Below are 17,901 nucleotides of genomic sequence, written 5' to 3'. Positions count from 1 at the left end.
TTTATTCGAAGTATTTACCGATCTTAGGAATTCCTAAAGTTGTCATGGAACTGTCATTTCCGCCATTTTGAGACCTGGGAACTTGCACGTGCGGCATGATACATCGGTTCATTTTCAGAACATAAATGTTATTTATAACTGTCTTACAATGTTATTTGTTAATAGCAAATCGTAATTCAACAGATGCATCACATGATGCATTACTCTGAACTGATATGTATTTGAACTATTTTGTAACATCCGCGCGTTCCTAACTCGGAAGTTCAAGGTTATGAAAATTATTTTGATTGTGACTTTTGCAAATGAACCAAGGTCACAAAGCATTAAATTGATATTTCCATGACGACAGTTACTGCCCTTTGTTAATATTTGTATGTTGAACTCGATATTTATGCATAATATTGTTGTTGTTTGCTCGACCAAAGTACTGCCTTCTAGAGTTAGGAATTCCAAGCACCGATGCCATTGGCTGGTAATTTCCTAAAGACTTTTTAATTTGTCAGAATTCCTAATTCCTAAAATCCAAACCGACTGTCGAGTATATAAGGCGGCGCAATCTGGCAGTGGATATCTTATATTTTTGATCACTCAACCATTAACATTCTAACACGACAAGATCTTAGAAATCCTAAAATGGCAACGCCATATGTAATTCCAAAACTGGTAGGCACTATTTAAACAAAATCTAATTATTCTACAGTTACATTGCTATTTAAAAGCTAATATTATTCATTTACTGAGATGATAAAACGCTGATTATAATTAGGCAGACATGATAATAATGATTGTTTTGCTTCCAAAGAGACACTGCGTTGCGCCGCTATGAACCCGTAAATTTGTATGCATGTGTTTCATGTATATTTAAATTAGGGAGCCATAAATTAGACGTCTTCGGAAATGAAAGTCTTTGTTGTTGTTTTCGACGAAATTGTTCCAACGGTCAATTAGAATAGAAGCCATCCTGACGAAGGCAAAATGTGTTACAATACTATTGCTATTGAATTACGGAACTACTGTCATAACCCTCTGGTGTTCACAAACCGTGTACTGAGCAGATTTATGCATAAACTGAAATTAATTACAATACTTATCACATTTGATAATGAACACAATGGCAGAGTTCTTTGCATAAATGGAATCTACGTATATCACTTTCGCACTTATTCTCTTATACAAGGTGCATGATAGCACATATCATCATTAAGCAGATAGTAAGTGTCTGGAATGCGGCGAGTTAAACGTTTAACCTTTGCAATCTGTCAACGATATGGGTGATGCTCTCATTATATGGTTATGTCATAAATTTCTTATGATGATAGGATATTTATGTAATTCAAAGTGAAAGCTTATATTTTATGGCATTTGAATTGGTATTTATTACAGTGTCTGTATAGAATGCTCGTAAATATATTAGTAATTTTGTTAAATGATCGGACAAACTATTGGATTTTTCTTAAAACTTATTCTATGTTATCTTAAATCAAGAAGTCTCAATATAATAATAAACATCCCTAGTTTTTGATACATTTCATATGAAGCGTGTTGTTTGTGAAGTTGTGCATTGTTGGTCAGTAATTATATAAATTAAAAGGATTAACTGTATACAATTATTACCTTTGATCATTTTTTGGTATTCACTTGGATTTCAAAACAACAATTCCTCACCACTATTTAAAACGTTGCATTTTTTATACAACCTCTTGTTTTAATAACTTCAAAAAAAGAAAGTAGCAATCAAAACCTGACCAAGAGTTATATTACATACTAGGGCCTTGACCAAGGTATTGTGTATTGGCATTCTAAATAAATTACTAGCTCGTGTTACTAACTTGCGATTAATGTCCCCTTTCTCCAATTGAATTTACTCCCATTCTCCACAACAATGGCATTGTAGAAACCTGTGTTTCAAAATAACTTTTATTGCATATTTTATGCTTATAACGGTTTAGTTAACTGCTAAAACAATTACAGATAAGAGCATCTCTCGAAAGGTTTCCGACATCAGACAACTAACCAGATATGTTCTCTCTGATAACGTGGCTAATTACAAGAGACAGGAAAACGTGTAGGAACTGCATTTTAATTTTCCTTTTTGTTTTTAGGGAAGCGCTAAGAATACGTTATTGCTTTGATCTTAACAAGAAAATAAATATATTGCCATGGGAATATTAGTTGAACTCGAGGGACGAAAACAAAAAAAGACATTCGACTACATACTACAATAGAATAGTAAGACTCTGATCGATCGTTGGCATTACCAAGATTTCGAATTATTGGTTGAAGTAAAACATCAGGTTAAAAAAAGTTATATCCGTTGAAACATAACTTTTCAACTTCTTAAACCTTTATTAGTTTGACGTCTTCTCAAAACGATATCCGAATATGAATTGCCAAAAGCACATATTCAACTTTCAGAAGTTAAGTATTAATAAATGATACAAACTAAGCAGTCCTTGGGAAAATGGGTAATCACTTGTAAAATATTATAACCAGTTGATTCCCAACCACTGGATAACACCACTTTTTCAAACATCACTGTTAACCAATCAAGCATCAAAACAACCACTCGAGTAGCAAAAGTTAAAACAGATGATAATTTGTGTAATTACGAACAATGTATTTAATGGCAAGGGCGAATGCAATTTACTTACTTATATGTTTGCTTACTTAAATGTAAAACAGTCATTAAGACGAACGCCTATAATAGATAAGACACACATCGGCGAAACACATAGACACAAACTAGATCCTCAAAGGAAAATTCGTTTTACATGCTGTTGTTATAGTACTACATATATGTGAGGTACCGAGAAGCAACAGTCACAATTAAATACATCAAATGATTCTTTCCAGCCATACTCATTAAATATCTTAACATATCGAGGACAACTCAGCAATGTTAAATATTTAGAAATTTTACTTTCCGCGCCATCTTTCATTTAAAATTGTGCCAGTGAGTATCACACTTACAAAAACTCATACATACACACGTATAACACGCGTCAATTTTGAATGATTAACTACTTCCTAAATACTGCATTTATGGAAAATATTAATTACTGGAAACAAGAGTGTAACCGTGTATTTATAAGCAGAAAGCGATAAAAATATTAAATGATTGGTGAACGCTAAAAGATAAACAGTGGTCAATTATAGTCTCATAAGGTAGAGGTACCGTGTGTTATACTCATTTATTTCAAATTAAACTCTGTATCCTTCATAAGAATCATTGTTTTCGACATCCATTTGTCGTTTTTGGAATATTGAAACAAAATAAAAATTTGTATTAAATTTTATTTGGGAGTAAGAGTTCAACTTTAAGTAAAGTTTCTAAATTCATAGATCTAAGATATAAACTAAAATATCTGGTTGCGTTACAAACAAGTAACGCGGTTATTGCAATCATATTTTTCTACAAAAAGCTTACCTTGAGTGTTTTATTTCATCAAGCAACGAAGCGAATTAAACTCCATTTTCGGTGTATTGTAAAGTGTATTATGGTGTTGTTTTTTTCTTTTGTCTACGTTAGATGTCACATCCTATTTTTCACAAACAATTTAATCGTATAATGTTTCCAGATAATAACACTGAGTATTTTCCTGTCTCTATTATCCAATTCATGCACAATTCAAACAATCCAGTACGACAATCAACATTTAGCTGTCTTGTTTGTGTTTAAGGAAGCTGTCAGTGTAATAGGAAACAAATCCTTCAAATTCAGTAGGAGGAGTACGTATACGTTCGAAAGCTCTTGGGAGTTAACAATGCTCATTCCAAAAAATGATTTGCTATTCCATTGTACTGTAAACATAGAAAATAGAATCATTGCTATGCATTTATGCATAAGATATTATATGTATCTGATTAAGTTGTTTTATGATATTAAGTGCACATATAATTGTATATCATTCCATTTAAAACTGGTAGTTATTTTATATTACAAATAATATACTGTTGTTTTCAAATATAGAATCACAAATATCTTTCATTTATTTACAATCGATGAGTAATAATTCGGAAACAAATATCAATTTAGAAAAACAAAATTAATGCAAAAATACAGATAAAAGTTTGGGCTTCATTGAAACTTCTCTATTACAACGGTAACACTGCCTACATCCCATAGTACTCTACATTAGAGTATTTCCTTTTTTAAACAATTATTAAAGAATATGTTTTAAACGTACAATACAACATATCTATCATAAAATTATATTAATGAAACGAGCCTTTACATCCGACATAATATTAATGTAGAACCTGTTTAACTAGCATCTAAAACTGGCGATGCGATAAAATGCATGTTTTGGACATTTTAAAATTATTTTGTATAAAGTGAAAGCACATAAGATAAAACAGTGAAACAGAATCCTATCAAACTCTGTATTTATGCGAAAAGCTACAGAAACAAGCTCAGCAGCAAAACGTTTAAACATAAACCCGGTTTAATTTTCTGTGATATACATTGTATTGTTTGCCTTATGAATATAAAATTTAATAGTTTGAAAAAAATAATGGTTAAAACGTTTTATTACGTTCTCATAGTACGCTAAGACGTACATTTTATACTAACAATAAAGTATTCTGTCAGCATTACAAGGAAGTAAAACTTTATACTTAAACAGTCTTAAGGTAGGATGTTTTGTTGTCTGAATAATTACTGTATATATTTATTTTATCAAAAACAACCAAATAGTATATACAAATGCAATCTGCTTTTAAACTAATTGTCTGATGCACATAATTTATAAATATTTAATCAAAATTTTTGTCTTTTGTAAAGTGCTGATATTTTGTTAATTATTTAATCAATCATTGTTTCTTTCATATTGAAACAAAAAACTGTTATGACACTCTACAGTATATGATAACACTTTTATGGTTTGAATTTACAAGTCAAGAGCGTTATATGCTTAGTTGTTCTATGTAATGGATATGTAAAGTGTGCCTTTGTCTGATTGTTGTATAGTATATTTGTCATGAAACAAAGGTACCTTAGGTAACATTTTGACAACTGAGTGTAATGCCGAAGTAATTATAGTGAGAAAACTAAAGACGAAAGCCAATGTCTGTGTGAAGGTCTGGAAACCAGTGCTATACGAAGGCTGACTGAGAAAATGTCGCAATTTTTCATATTTATGGTCGAAAATTGATGTGTTAAGGCTAAACGCATCACTATCGCTTTGAAAATTAAGTTTTCAACATTTGATATTTGTTTTGATGTATTACTGATTTCAAAGGTATTGATCTGTGAGAGTGCAGCTTTAATGAGTTTGCAAATGAAAATACTCATAAATATAGGAAAATCATACTTTGTCCGAAGTCAATGTCAATGCATTAAACAAATCATAATTTTCCTGTTTTCCTCTTTATATATAAGAATAATACTATCTATTCCCTATTTCTTTTATATTTTATTCAAACTTATGTCTGGATGAAATACCTTTTCGTATCATCATGAGTGCATAGAATATGTACTCTTAAAGGAGCAAGATATCAATCCAAAAACTTTAATAACAGCAGTAGTGATGCCTTTGAGATTGTTGATTGACAATATCACGCCTCCAACATAAATGACGCAACGCCATTGGTCCAGGACTGGTCACGCGGTGTCCCCATATTGGGTCATAAAATTCATATCAAACCAAAATGGCTTCTATTTTCCGATTCCGATGTATAAATGAAACATTTAAACACGTAAACAGGTTGTCGACGCAGAAATCAATAGTCGGATATGGTTTCCTTTGCCCCGTATATCCCATATCGGGTCACCTACTAACCCCTAACTTATAATATTGATAATCCCTATCTCTTTGTTGAAGGTATTCATTATTTGTAAATTTGCATCAATGTACGTCCGAGATGATACACTTTTACAACTGATAAAAACTACTTCTGTGGCGAAAAGACACATTGCATACAATGGGAGCATTCGTTGAGACTTCCAGGCCAACGAATATTTTAGTAATGCTGAACTAAGGACCTAGATTTTCGGACTTTGGATTGAGCAAAGGATTTCATACACCGAGATCAAAATGCATTGATAAAGGCGTCGATCTTAATGAAATTACTTGTGTTAAAGAACACTGTATCTTAGTTCATCTCATAAACGTTTTGTAGCAACACTTAAGGAATGAATTGATAGGTAAAAACCCATCAATTACAGGAAAAACCCAATTATTTACATATACAGATCCTGTTTTATGACACACCTCAAAGGCTAAGTATAATCTAAAAGCACTTCACACTAGCATGGTGACCAGTGGGCATGTTCAAGTAGTTTTCTATTGAATGTCGCTGTCATAGTTATAGCACAAGTTAATGAGAAACGCTTATTAAACAGACCATTAGTGTCAGAAAAACGACGATGCCGTTTGGCATTTGCACTTGTCAACGGTATTGGTTATTGAATCTAAAAAGGCATTCACCTCGGATACTTTTGTCATTTATGTACTCCTCTTCTCCACAACAATGACAATGAAAAAAAATGAAACGAGCAGTTGTCTGAAATATCCATTAAAGATAGGAACAGCTGTCCAAGTTACAAAGTGTCCAACTACAATCAAGATGACTGTGTTTTCACTGATGATGTAGATACTTGAAGAAAATGGTGAACATGTCTGACTTTTGCCTCATAATTGAGATATTGTAAAAATTCGATCTCAACAATCACGATACAGATTCAACTTTTGAAAATTGAACTCGAAAATGAAACGGAATCGTGTATATTTTCGCTTTAGGTATTAAATATAACAATTGAATATGAATCTGACCATGGTCAAAAGATATTGCAAATTCTATAATGTAATTTGCAAAAACAAAATAAGGATATTGTTTTGGAATTATTAGTTGAACATAATAAAGGAAAGATAGCAAAAAGATTATAAAAAGTTGAATATATATTTATTTAATTCAATTTAGTACCTTTATGCTTTTACCCCCCCCCCCCCCCTTCTTGAACTACTTCATCTGGTATGAAATGCCTTCCTCATGATAAAGCTCATGCTCATGCCCGATATGTATTGCTCATCTGTATTGGTGATCTGTTAGGCTTATCTTCACTCAACGGTGTGACGGTGGTAACTCCAACAGGTGTTGATCTAACGGATTTTGTAAATCATACTTTTTATGTTAGCTGTGTCAGATGGATTGTGACGTAATGGAATTCGCGCTAAAGGTTTGATCAGCATTGGTCCGTATGACTTTGTTGACCTTTATGTTATGATATTTAATTATATATTTGTCATGTATTCAATTACATATTGAAAATGATTTCTCAAACATAAATACATATAAGAAATTCAAATAATATTCTTGTACTAACTTTGAAAATTGCAATAGTACTTTTTCAGTTATCCTTTATTAGTCATTAATATTAGTCGCTCACTGCATAGTTTAGTTGCAATGTTGATATATTTATATGAAAACTGTACAATTAACGTGTAATAAAATATGATCTGTTCTGTTATGTGTACAATTATAGTTTGATAGATTTGTGATTAACACTTCCTGTTCATCCTTAAACATAGATTGATTATAATATCTATTTGATATTTCACACTACATTGTATAATTGTAATTGTGATACATTTAATGTGTGTATGAAACACACAAAAAAATGTATAGTTTACGTGTAATAAATCATGTTCTCTTCTGTTCTGTTTTGATAATATATTACTTTTATATTTGCTTGCCCATGTAGCTGGTAGTGTATCATGAAAATGGTAGTCTTGTTATTATTAAGACTGTTCAGTGCGAACAATAGTTACTGTCACCGCTCCTGAGTATATAGCCTTACTTTAGATTTTGATTTATCTTAAACCAAAACAAGCATATCATTTTAAAAATATTCGTTGAGACTTCCAGGCCAACTGTATATATATTGTCATTGCACTTTTCAATAATAATTAAAAAGTCAATAGCCTTCTTTTGCCATGAATAGTTTTGTAATGGAATACTTTGAATGCACGAGCATGGTTATGTTAAAATGGTCAATGGTTATGATGGTTGTTTTCTGCACTTCTTTGTTTGCGGAAAACACGTATAAACGCTAAATTGAGAGCGAAAGTGCATTGAATAGGCGGGATTTGTATACCCTAATTAACTGACATTGATTGCTGTTAATTCGAACAATCGCATATAACGGACATTCCTTAAGTGGTTCTTAATTTACAGTTAACACAATACAGAAATACAAAACCTCAAGCTTTGTCCCTTCATGTTGTCATTGTATTATTTATTACTAAGTAAACTATTTTCGGGTCATAGCACGCTAAGAACTATTTTAATAAAAATTCCGTTTGTCTGACTTTTGCCTCATAATTGAGAAACAGATATTGTTTAACAATGTTCTTGGAAGCACTTATTTCTATCCTTCATTGAAAGTACCATAAAGAAACCCTTGTGTGTTTGTATATATATATATATATTTATGGATATAAAGAACGTTCAAAACATGTTGTAATCAATACATAATCTTCCTTTAAACTTAATATATGTGTTACACGGGCTCAAATGGTGTACATTTCTCTACCGACTAACGTATGCGTGTTCTTCGGACAAACATTTTACATGCATGCCAGTGTTCATTTAAGACGTGAATTGCGTGTTTGATGTTATTATTGGAGTATGAAGAAATTTGGCTGGTTAAAGTTTATGGAGTTCGAAGTACTCTACGCTGTACTTTTACCAGCCCAACTGCGTTTATATTTCCGATAATGACATCAAACACGTAATTCGTTCCTTATATTTACACCAAAAGTTCATTATTTATTTCCAAAACTGTTAAACAAATTCTTATGGCGAATGACGTTACAGGTATGCGGGAATTTGGTCACTTCATAGTGCATATGTTAAATCGTCTTCACGTAAAATTGAAGCGCTAATGACAACAATACATTTGACAAACTATACATTAACACTTTTCAACAAGTTGATTAAAGATTTCCGTTGCCTGCTGACACAATACAAACAATAAGAACATCAACAATTTTCAATTTATATCAATACGCGATTTTTCGTGATGTTGCGTTCAACGGAAAATATTCACAATTGCCGAAGACCGTTTATTTAAAGAATGTAAGTTGAGCTGTAAATTGTATGTGGTAACGTTTTACTGTATAAACTGCTGAGTCAACGAACTTGTGGTATTGTGTGTTTATGTGTATGACATTTGTATAGTTTGCCTTTGTCTGGTTGATGTTTGGTCTGTTGTTCGTGACTCTTGCCCCTATATTAAGGCGTTTGATCCTGATGGACTGCGAGGTGTACACATTGTGTTTAGGTTAAGATAACATATAAAACAAAACACCATGGTGCCATTGAACTTGAATAGTTTTGTATGATTGAGAAATGTTGTAAAATTAAGTCATGATGTATGATTGAGTCATTTTGTATGATTGAGTCATATTGTATGATTGAGTTATGTTGTATGATTGATTAATGTTGTATGATTGAGTCATTTTGTATTATTGATTAATGATGTATGATTGAGTCATGCTGTATGAATGAATCAATTTGTATGATTGAGTCATGTTATATGATTGAGTCATGTTGTATGATTGAGTCATGTTGAATTATTGAGTCATGTTGTATGATTGAGTCATGTTGTATTATTGAGTAATGTTGTTTGATTGAGTCATGTTGTATGATTTAGACGAGTTGTATGAATGAGTCATGTTGTATTATTGAGTAATGTTGTATGATTGAGTCAAGTTGTATTATTGAGTAATGTTGTATGATTTAGACGTGTTATATGATTGAGTCATGTTGTATTATTGAGTAATGTTATATGATTGAGTCATGTTGTATTATTGAGTAATGTTGTTTGATTGAGTCATGTTGTATGAATGAGTCATGTTGTATGATTTAGACGTGTTGTATGATTGAGTAATGTTGTTTGATTGAGTCATGTTGTATGAATGAGTCATGTTGTATGATTTAGACGTGTTGTATTATTGAGTAATGTTGTTTGATTGAGTCATGTTGTATGAATGAGTCATGTTATATGATTGAGTAATGTTGTATGATTTAGACGTGTTGTATTATTGAGTAATGTTGTATTATTGAGTCATGTTGTATTATTGAGTCATGTTGTATGATTGAGTAATGTTGTATGATTGAGTCATGTTATATGAATGAGTCATCTTGTATGATTTAGACGTGTTGTATGATTGAGTAATGTTGTATGATTGAGTCATGTTATATGAATGAGTCATGTTGTATGATTTAGACGTGTTGTGTGATTGAGTCATGTTGTATGATTGAGTCATGTTGTATTATTGAGTAATGTTGTATGATTGAGTCATGTTGTATTATTGAGTAATGTTATATGATTGAGTCATGTTGTATTATTGAGTAATGTTGTTTGATTGAGTCATGTTGTATGATTGAGTCATGTTGTATGATTTAGACGTGTTGTATGATTGAGTAATGTTGTATGATTGAGTCATGTTATATGAATGAGTCATGTTGTATGATTTAGACGTGTTGTATGATTGAGTAATGTTGTATGATTGAGTCATGTTATATGAATGAGTCATGTTGTATGATTTAGACGTGTTGTATTATTGAGTAATGTTGTTTGATTGAGTCATGTTGTATGAATGAGTCATGTTGTATGATTTAGACGTGTTGTATGATTGAGTCATGTTGTATGATTGAGTCATGTTGTATGATTGAGTCATGTTGTATGATTGAGTCATGTTGTATTATTGAGTAATGTTGTTTGATTGAGTCATGTTGTATGAATGAGTCATGTTGTATGATTGAGTAATGTTGTTTGATTGAGTCATGTTATATGAATGAGTCATGTTGTATAATTGAGTAATGTTGTTTGATTGAGTCATGTTATATGAATGAGTCATGTTGTATTATTGAGTCATGTTGTATTATTGAGTAATGTTGTTTGATTGAATAATGCCATATGATTGAATCATGTTGTATTATTGAGTAATGTTGTTTGATTGAGTCATGTTGTATGATTGAGTCATGTTGTATTATTGAGTAATGTTGTTTGATTGAGTCATGTTGTATGATTGAGTTAAGTTGTATTATTGAGTCATGTTGTATGATTGAGTCATGTTGTATGAATGAGTCATGTTGTATGATTGAGTCATGTTGTATGAATGAGTCATGTTGTATGATTGAGTCATGTTGTATGATTGAGTCATGTTGTTTGATTGAGTCATATTATATGATTGAGTAATGTTGTTTGATTGAGTCATGTTATATGATTGAATCATGTTGTATTATTGAGTAATGTTTTTTTATTGAGTCATGTTATATGATTGAGTCATGTTGTATTATTGAGTAATGTTGTTTGATTGAGTCATGTTGTATGATTGAGTCATGTTGTATTATTGAGTCATGTTGTATGATTGAGTCATGTTGTATGAATGAGTCATGTTGTATGATTGAGTCATGTTGTATTATTGAGTAATGTTGTATTATTGAGTCATGTTATATGATTGAGTCATGTTGTATTATTGAGTAATGTTATATGATTGAGTCATGTTGTATTATTGAGTAATGTTGTTTGATTGAGTCATGTTGTATGAATGAGTCATGTTGTATGATTTAGTCGAGTTGTATGATTGAGTCATGTTGTATGATTGAGTCATGTTTTATAATTGAGTAATGTTGTTTGATTGAGTCATGTTGTATTATTGAGTAATGTTGTATTATTGAGTCATGTTGTATTATTGAGTCATGTTGTATTATTGAGTCATGTTGTATGATTGAGTCATGTTGTATTATTGAGTCATGTTGTATGATTGAGTCATGTTGTATTATTGAGTCATGTTGTATTATTGAGTCATGTTGTATGAATGAGTCATGTTGTATGATTGAGTCATGTTGTATGAATGAGTCATGTTGTATGATTTAGACGAGTTGTATGATTGAGTCATGTTGTATGATTGAGTCATGTTGTATTATTGAGTAATGTGTATGATTGAGTCATGTTCTATGAATGAGTCATGTTGTATGATTTAGTCGAGTTATATGATTGAGTAATGTTGTATTATTGAGTCATGTTATATGATTGCGTCGTGTTGTATGAATGAGTCATGTTGTATGATTGAGTCATGTTGTATGATTGAGTAATGTTGTTTGATTGAGTCATGTTGTATGAATGAGTCATGTTGTATGATTTAGACGAGTTGTATGATTGAGTCATGTTGTATTATTGAGTAATGTTGTATGATTGAGTCATGTTGTATGAATGAGTCATGTTGTATGATTTAGTCGAGTTGTATGATTGAGTCATGTTGTATTATTGAGTAATGTTATATGATTGAGTCATGTTGTATTATTGAGTAATGTTGTATGATTGAGTCATGTTGAATTATTGAGTAATGTTGTATGATTGAGTCATGTTGTATTATTGAGTAATGTTATATGATTGAGTCATGTTGTATTATTGAGTAATGTTATATGATTGAGTCATGTTATATGATTGAGTCATGTTGTATGATTGAGTCATGTTGTATTATTGAGTAATGTTATATGATTGAGTCATGTTGTATGAATGAGTCATGTTGTATGATTTAGTCGAGTTGTATGATTGAGTCATGTTGTATTATTGAGTCATGTTATATGATTGAGTCATGTTGTATTATTTAGTAATGTTGTATGATTGAGTCATGTTGAATTATTGAGTAATGTTGTATGATTGAGTCATGTTGTATTATTGAGTAATGTTATATGATTGAGTCATGTTGTATTATTGAGTAATGTTATATGATTGAGTCATGTTATATGATTGAGTCATGTTGTATTATTGAGTCATGTTGTATGAATGAGTCATGTTGTATGATTTAGACGAGTTGTATGATTGAGTCATGTTGTATGATTGAGTCATGTTGTATGATTGAGTAATGTTATATGATTGAGTCATGTTGTATTATTGAGTCATGTTGTATGAATGAGTCATGTTGTATGATTTAGACGAGTTGTATGATTGAGTCATGTTGTATGATTGAGTCATGTTGTATGATTGAGTAATGTTATATGATTGAGTCATGTTGTATTATTGAGTCATGTTGTATGAATGAGTCATGTTGTATGATATAGACGAGTTGTATTATTGAGTCATGTTGTATGATTCTGTCATGTTGAATTATTGAGTAATGTTATATGATTGAGTCATGTTGTATTATTGAGTAATGTTGTATGATTGAGTCATGTTGAATTATTGAGTAATGTTATATGATTGAGTCATGTTGCATTATTGAGTAATGTTATATGATTGAGTCATGTTGTATTATTGAGTAATGTTATATGATTGAGTCATGTTATATGATTGAGTCATGTTGTATGATTGAGTCATGTTGTATTATTGAGTAATGTTATATGATTGAGTCATGTTGTATTATTGAGTAATGTTATATGATTGAGTCATGTTGTATGAATGAGTCATGTTGTATGATTGAGTCATGTTGTATTATTGAGTAATGTTGTTTGATTGAGTCATGTTGTATTATTGAGTCATGTTATATGATTGAGTCATGTTGTATTATTGAGTAATGTTATATGATTGAGTCATGTTGTATTATTGAGTAATGTTGTTTGATTGAGTCATGTTGTATGAATGAGTCATGTTGTATGATTGAGTCATGTTGTATGAATGAGTCATGTTGTATGATTGAGTAATGTTGTATGATTGAGTAATGTTGTTTGATTGAGTCATGTTGTATGAATGAGTCATGTTGTATGATTGAGTCATGTGTTATGATTGAGTCATGTTGTATGATTGAGTCATGTTGTATGATTGAGTAATGTTGTTTGATTGAGTCATGTTGTATGAATGAGTTATGTTGTATGATTGAGTTATGTTGTATGATTGAGTAATGTTGTATGATTGAGTAATGTTGTTTGATTGAGTCATGTTGTATGAATGAGTCATGTTGTATGATTGAGTCATGTTGTATGATTGAGTAATGTTGTATGATTGAGTAATGTTGTTTGATTGAGTCATGTTGTATGAATGAGTCATGTTGTATGATTGAGTCATGTTGTATGATTGAGTAATGTTGTTTGATTGAGTCATGTTGTATGATTGAGTCATGTTGTATGATTGAGTAATGTTGTATGATTGAGTAATGTTGTTTGATTGAGTCATGTTGTATGATTGAGTCATGTTGTATGATTGAGTCATGTTGTATGATTGAGTAATGTTGTATGATTGAGTCATGTTGTATTATTGAGTCATGTTGTATGATTGAGTCATGTTGTATGATTGAGTCATGTTGTATGATTGAGTAATGTTGTATGATTGAGTAATGTTGTTTGATTGAGTCATGTTGTATGAATGAGTAATGTTGTATGATTGAGTCATGTTGTATGAATGAGTCATGTTGTATGATTTAGTCGAGTTGTATGATTGAGTCATGTTGTATTATTGAGTCATGTTATATGATTGAGTCATGTTGTATGAATGAGTCATGTTGTATGATTGAGTCATGTTGTATGATTGAGTCATGTTGTATGATTGAGTCATGTTGTATGATTGAGTCATGTTGTATGATTGAGTCATGTTGTATGATTGAGTAATGTTGTTTGATTGAGTCATGTTGTATGAATGAGTCATGTTGTATGATTGAGTCATGTTGTATGAATGAGTCATGTTGTATGATTGAGTCATGTTGTATGAATGAGTCATGTTGTATGATTGAGTCATGTTGTATGATTGAGTAATGTTGTTTGATTGAGTCATGTTGTATGAATGAGTCATGTTGTATGATTGAGTCATGTTGTATGATTGAGTCATGTTGTATGATTGAGTCATGTTGTATGATTGAGTCATGTTGTATGATTGAGTCATGTTGTATGATTGAGTCATGTTGTTTGATTGAGTCATGTTGTATGATTGAGTCATGTTGTTTGATTGAGTCATGTTGTATGATTGAGTCATGTTGTATGATTGAGTCATGTTGTATGAATGAGTCATGTTGTATGATTGAGTCATGTTGTATGATTGAGTAATGTTGTATGATTGAGTCATGTTGTATGATTGAGTCATGTTGTATGATTGAGTCATGTTGTATGATTGAGTCATGTTGTATGATTGAGTCATGTTGTATGAATGAGTCATGTTGTATGATTGAGTCATGTTGTATGATTGAGTCATGTTGTATGAATGAGTCATGTTGTATGATTGAGTCATGTTGTATGATTGAGTCATGTTGTATGAATGAGTCATGTTGTATGATTGAGTCATGTTGTATGATTGAGTCATGTTGTATGAATGAGTCATGTTGTATGATTGAGTCATGTTGTATGATTGAGTCATGTTGTATGATTGAGTCATGTTGTTTGATTGAGTCATGTTGTATGATTGAGTAATGTTGTATGATTGAGTAATGTTGTATGATTGAGTCATGTTGTATTATTGAGTAATGTTGTTTGATTGAGTCATGCTGTATGAATATGAACCCATGGGAATTTCACGTAGCTGAAGTCAAGTTAATTAGTGAAGCGAGCGGAAATCCATATCCATAGCTTATTAACTAATGCAATAAATCTTATATCAGCAATCTAAAGCACTGTTGTGTTTAAATAAAATATGTTGTTTTTTTTCAATTTGTTTTTAAATATTGCTGCAGAGTGTTTTTTTTATCTTTTGTGGTATGTAAATTTGTTTCAGTTACATTTTCAATCCTCACACAACTCAATCATGCATTTAAATATTTCTTAAGTGATTTAAAAAAAAACAATTAATACATTATTTTACTATATGTAACGTATTAAACTTATCACCCAGGAAGTGGAAAGTATACATAAAGAAACAAACTGATGGAATAACAGCACATAAAATGTCACAAAAATCCTGAATTTCATGCTCTATGGCTATCTTAAATGTTCAACTTACAAATAGTGTGTACATTGACCACCGAAACTGTGTAATATCGTGTCTCAATTTTAAAAGATCAACATTGTTACATTCGATAAGTGAAGTTTGTGGTATATGTATGTTGGCAATTTAGTCTATGGTTGTTCATCTGAGAACCGCTAACAATCCAAATAAGACGGATGACTAATGGGCTAATTCTATTAATGTTATAGCTATTAACAGAAAAATGCAATGTCTGATAACGCATTTCACATTGCGAGTCTGGTATTTGCGGTACAAAATAGCGCATATATTCATTAAAATGATAATTCATTACAGAAAATGACAACTTATTAAATCGTGATCAATATTGACGAATCCTACAGATATAAGTAAGGAAGGGCCGCTGCAAATACAGTTTGGCATCTTTTTGAAACACACGACGTGTCACTTGTAAGCAGATAAGAAGAAATCCGAAAAATCCAAATTATTGATAAACTCACTATATTTTCTGAACACCAGTGATTGCGGGGTAATGTTTAAAAACATCTTTGAAAATTTACTCAGCTTTTTAATCGTGATCGATGTTGACGTATCCTACAGGTAAGAGTAACAAAAGACCGCAGAAAAAACATTTTGGCACCACTAGAAACTCAAAGCGTGTCAGATACAAGCAGATAAGAAGAAATCACAAAATTCCAAGAATGTTGTCGAGAAGACAAAATAATATCAAATCTTACATTTCTTGCAACTTCTTACATAGTTTGTATTTAAACCACTCATTGACGCCGCCAACATTTGATTACGAAATTCAGTGAGTAATATTTTTTTGGAATCGTGTACGTCCATACTATTTAATTATTAGTTCGATAGAAACGAAAGCATAAGCTGGTATGACCTCACATTGATGAACACTCTCGATTGTTGGTATGTGTTTGTTGACCCTGTGCCATTAAACAGGTTTTATATGTTTAAACGTTCGACTATTGTACTTGTTTCATATAAATATGCATGTGTGCACAACGAATTGATCCTCTTTTCATAACAAAGTGTCTAAAAGTAACTTATCCAATTTTCTGGTCAGTGTTATCATACCTGAAATATTCCTAAGTGACTAAAAACGATTATATTATATTAAAGTACATTAAAATATTATAATAATTGTTCAGAACATTAGGGACTTCTAAGTCGGGTATCAACAGTTTAATATGAAAATTCAGTATTAATTTCTACCCTGATAAATCTATGCCAATAGGCAAAGTTAATTTAAATATTAGATGTACATGAACTAATTTTAACAATTTTATTATAACATGTAATCTGGCTCACTATTTCTTATGCGTTTTTGTTATCAAATTCTACACTAACGGTTTGTCATCAGATGGTATTTCCTTTTAGCGATTGCCAAAAAACAACAATAAACTTGCCAGAAAAAAAAATGTTTATGACAACCGTTCAATTAAAAGGGGCTGGGCTGTCTGTTTGCTTTCCACCTAATAATAGTATGTTCCACATATAAACACAATAGAAACAAATACATGATTTTGTGTCTTCTATTTTTTTTCTTAAATAACTGTTTTTCACTTATATATAAAAATTAAAAGGCTCAATCAGATAACAGATAAAAACCGTGATATATATGTATGAATATATATTAGAAAGTAGCTGGAAAAGAAATAAAAATACGAAACGTCGGTACCATGCTGATTTCTACTGGGAGACATGGAGTTTGTAGACCAAAAAATAAATAGTTTGACATATGCGCAATTTCATACATCAGTTGATATAGCTATATTTTATTTCCGTTATCTCAAATTCATTTTAATCGGAACTGACCCAAAGCTTGTATTTTCCGTGTAAACACCGGTCAGGTTATAGAAACATAACATGATTTTAAATAGGTGGCTTCGTTTACTCTAAGTTTGACAAAAACAACTTATTATGGTCAGACAGTGTTTTCTCCAAACGCAGGAAGGAAAAAGCAATTTTAAGTTTTGTAAGGTATAACACTATTCTTTAATCATGCTTAAGACTAAGGCCTTACTTTGAAATGTATTCTTAATCCACTT

General features: G+C 31.1%; 1 protein-coding gene across 4 annotated transcripts in view; it reads right to left on the bottom strand.

Annotated features, from left to right (window-relative positions):
* Positions 1–17,901, bottom strand: part of LOC128234062 (corticotropin-releasing factor receptor 2-like) — a 339,798-nt gene that overhangs the window by 298,313 nt on the left and 23,584 nt on the right. Inside the window, exon 1 of one of the 4 annotated variants that reach the window (XM_052948064.1) lies at positions 3,428–3,515. The exons of the other annotated variants lie outside the window; for them this stretch is intronic. The gene's annotated coding sequence lies outside the window, so the exon portion shown is untranslated. Of the gene's footprint in view, positions 1–3,427; positions 3,516–17,901 lie in introns of those variants that run through there. 4 annotated transcript variants of the gene reach the window in all.

This window comes from Mya arenaria, chromosome 1 (genome assembly GCF_026914265.1).
Source record: "Mya arenaria isolate MELC-2E11 chromosome 1, ASM2691426v1".
In the NCBI taxonomy this organism is placed as follows: Eukaryota; Metazoa; Mollusca; class Bivalvia; order Myida; family Myidae; genus Mya; species Mya arenaria.
Note: the sequence above shows the minus strand (reverse complement) of the source record. Positions and strands in the feature narration are given on the sequence as shown.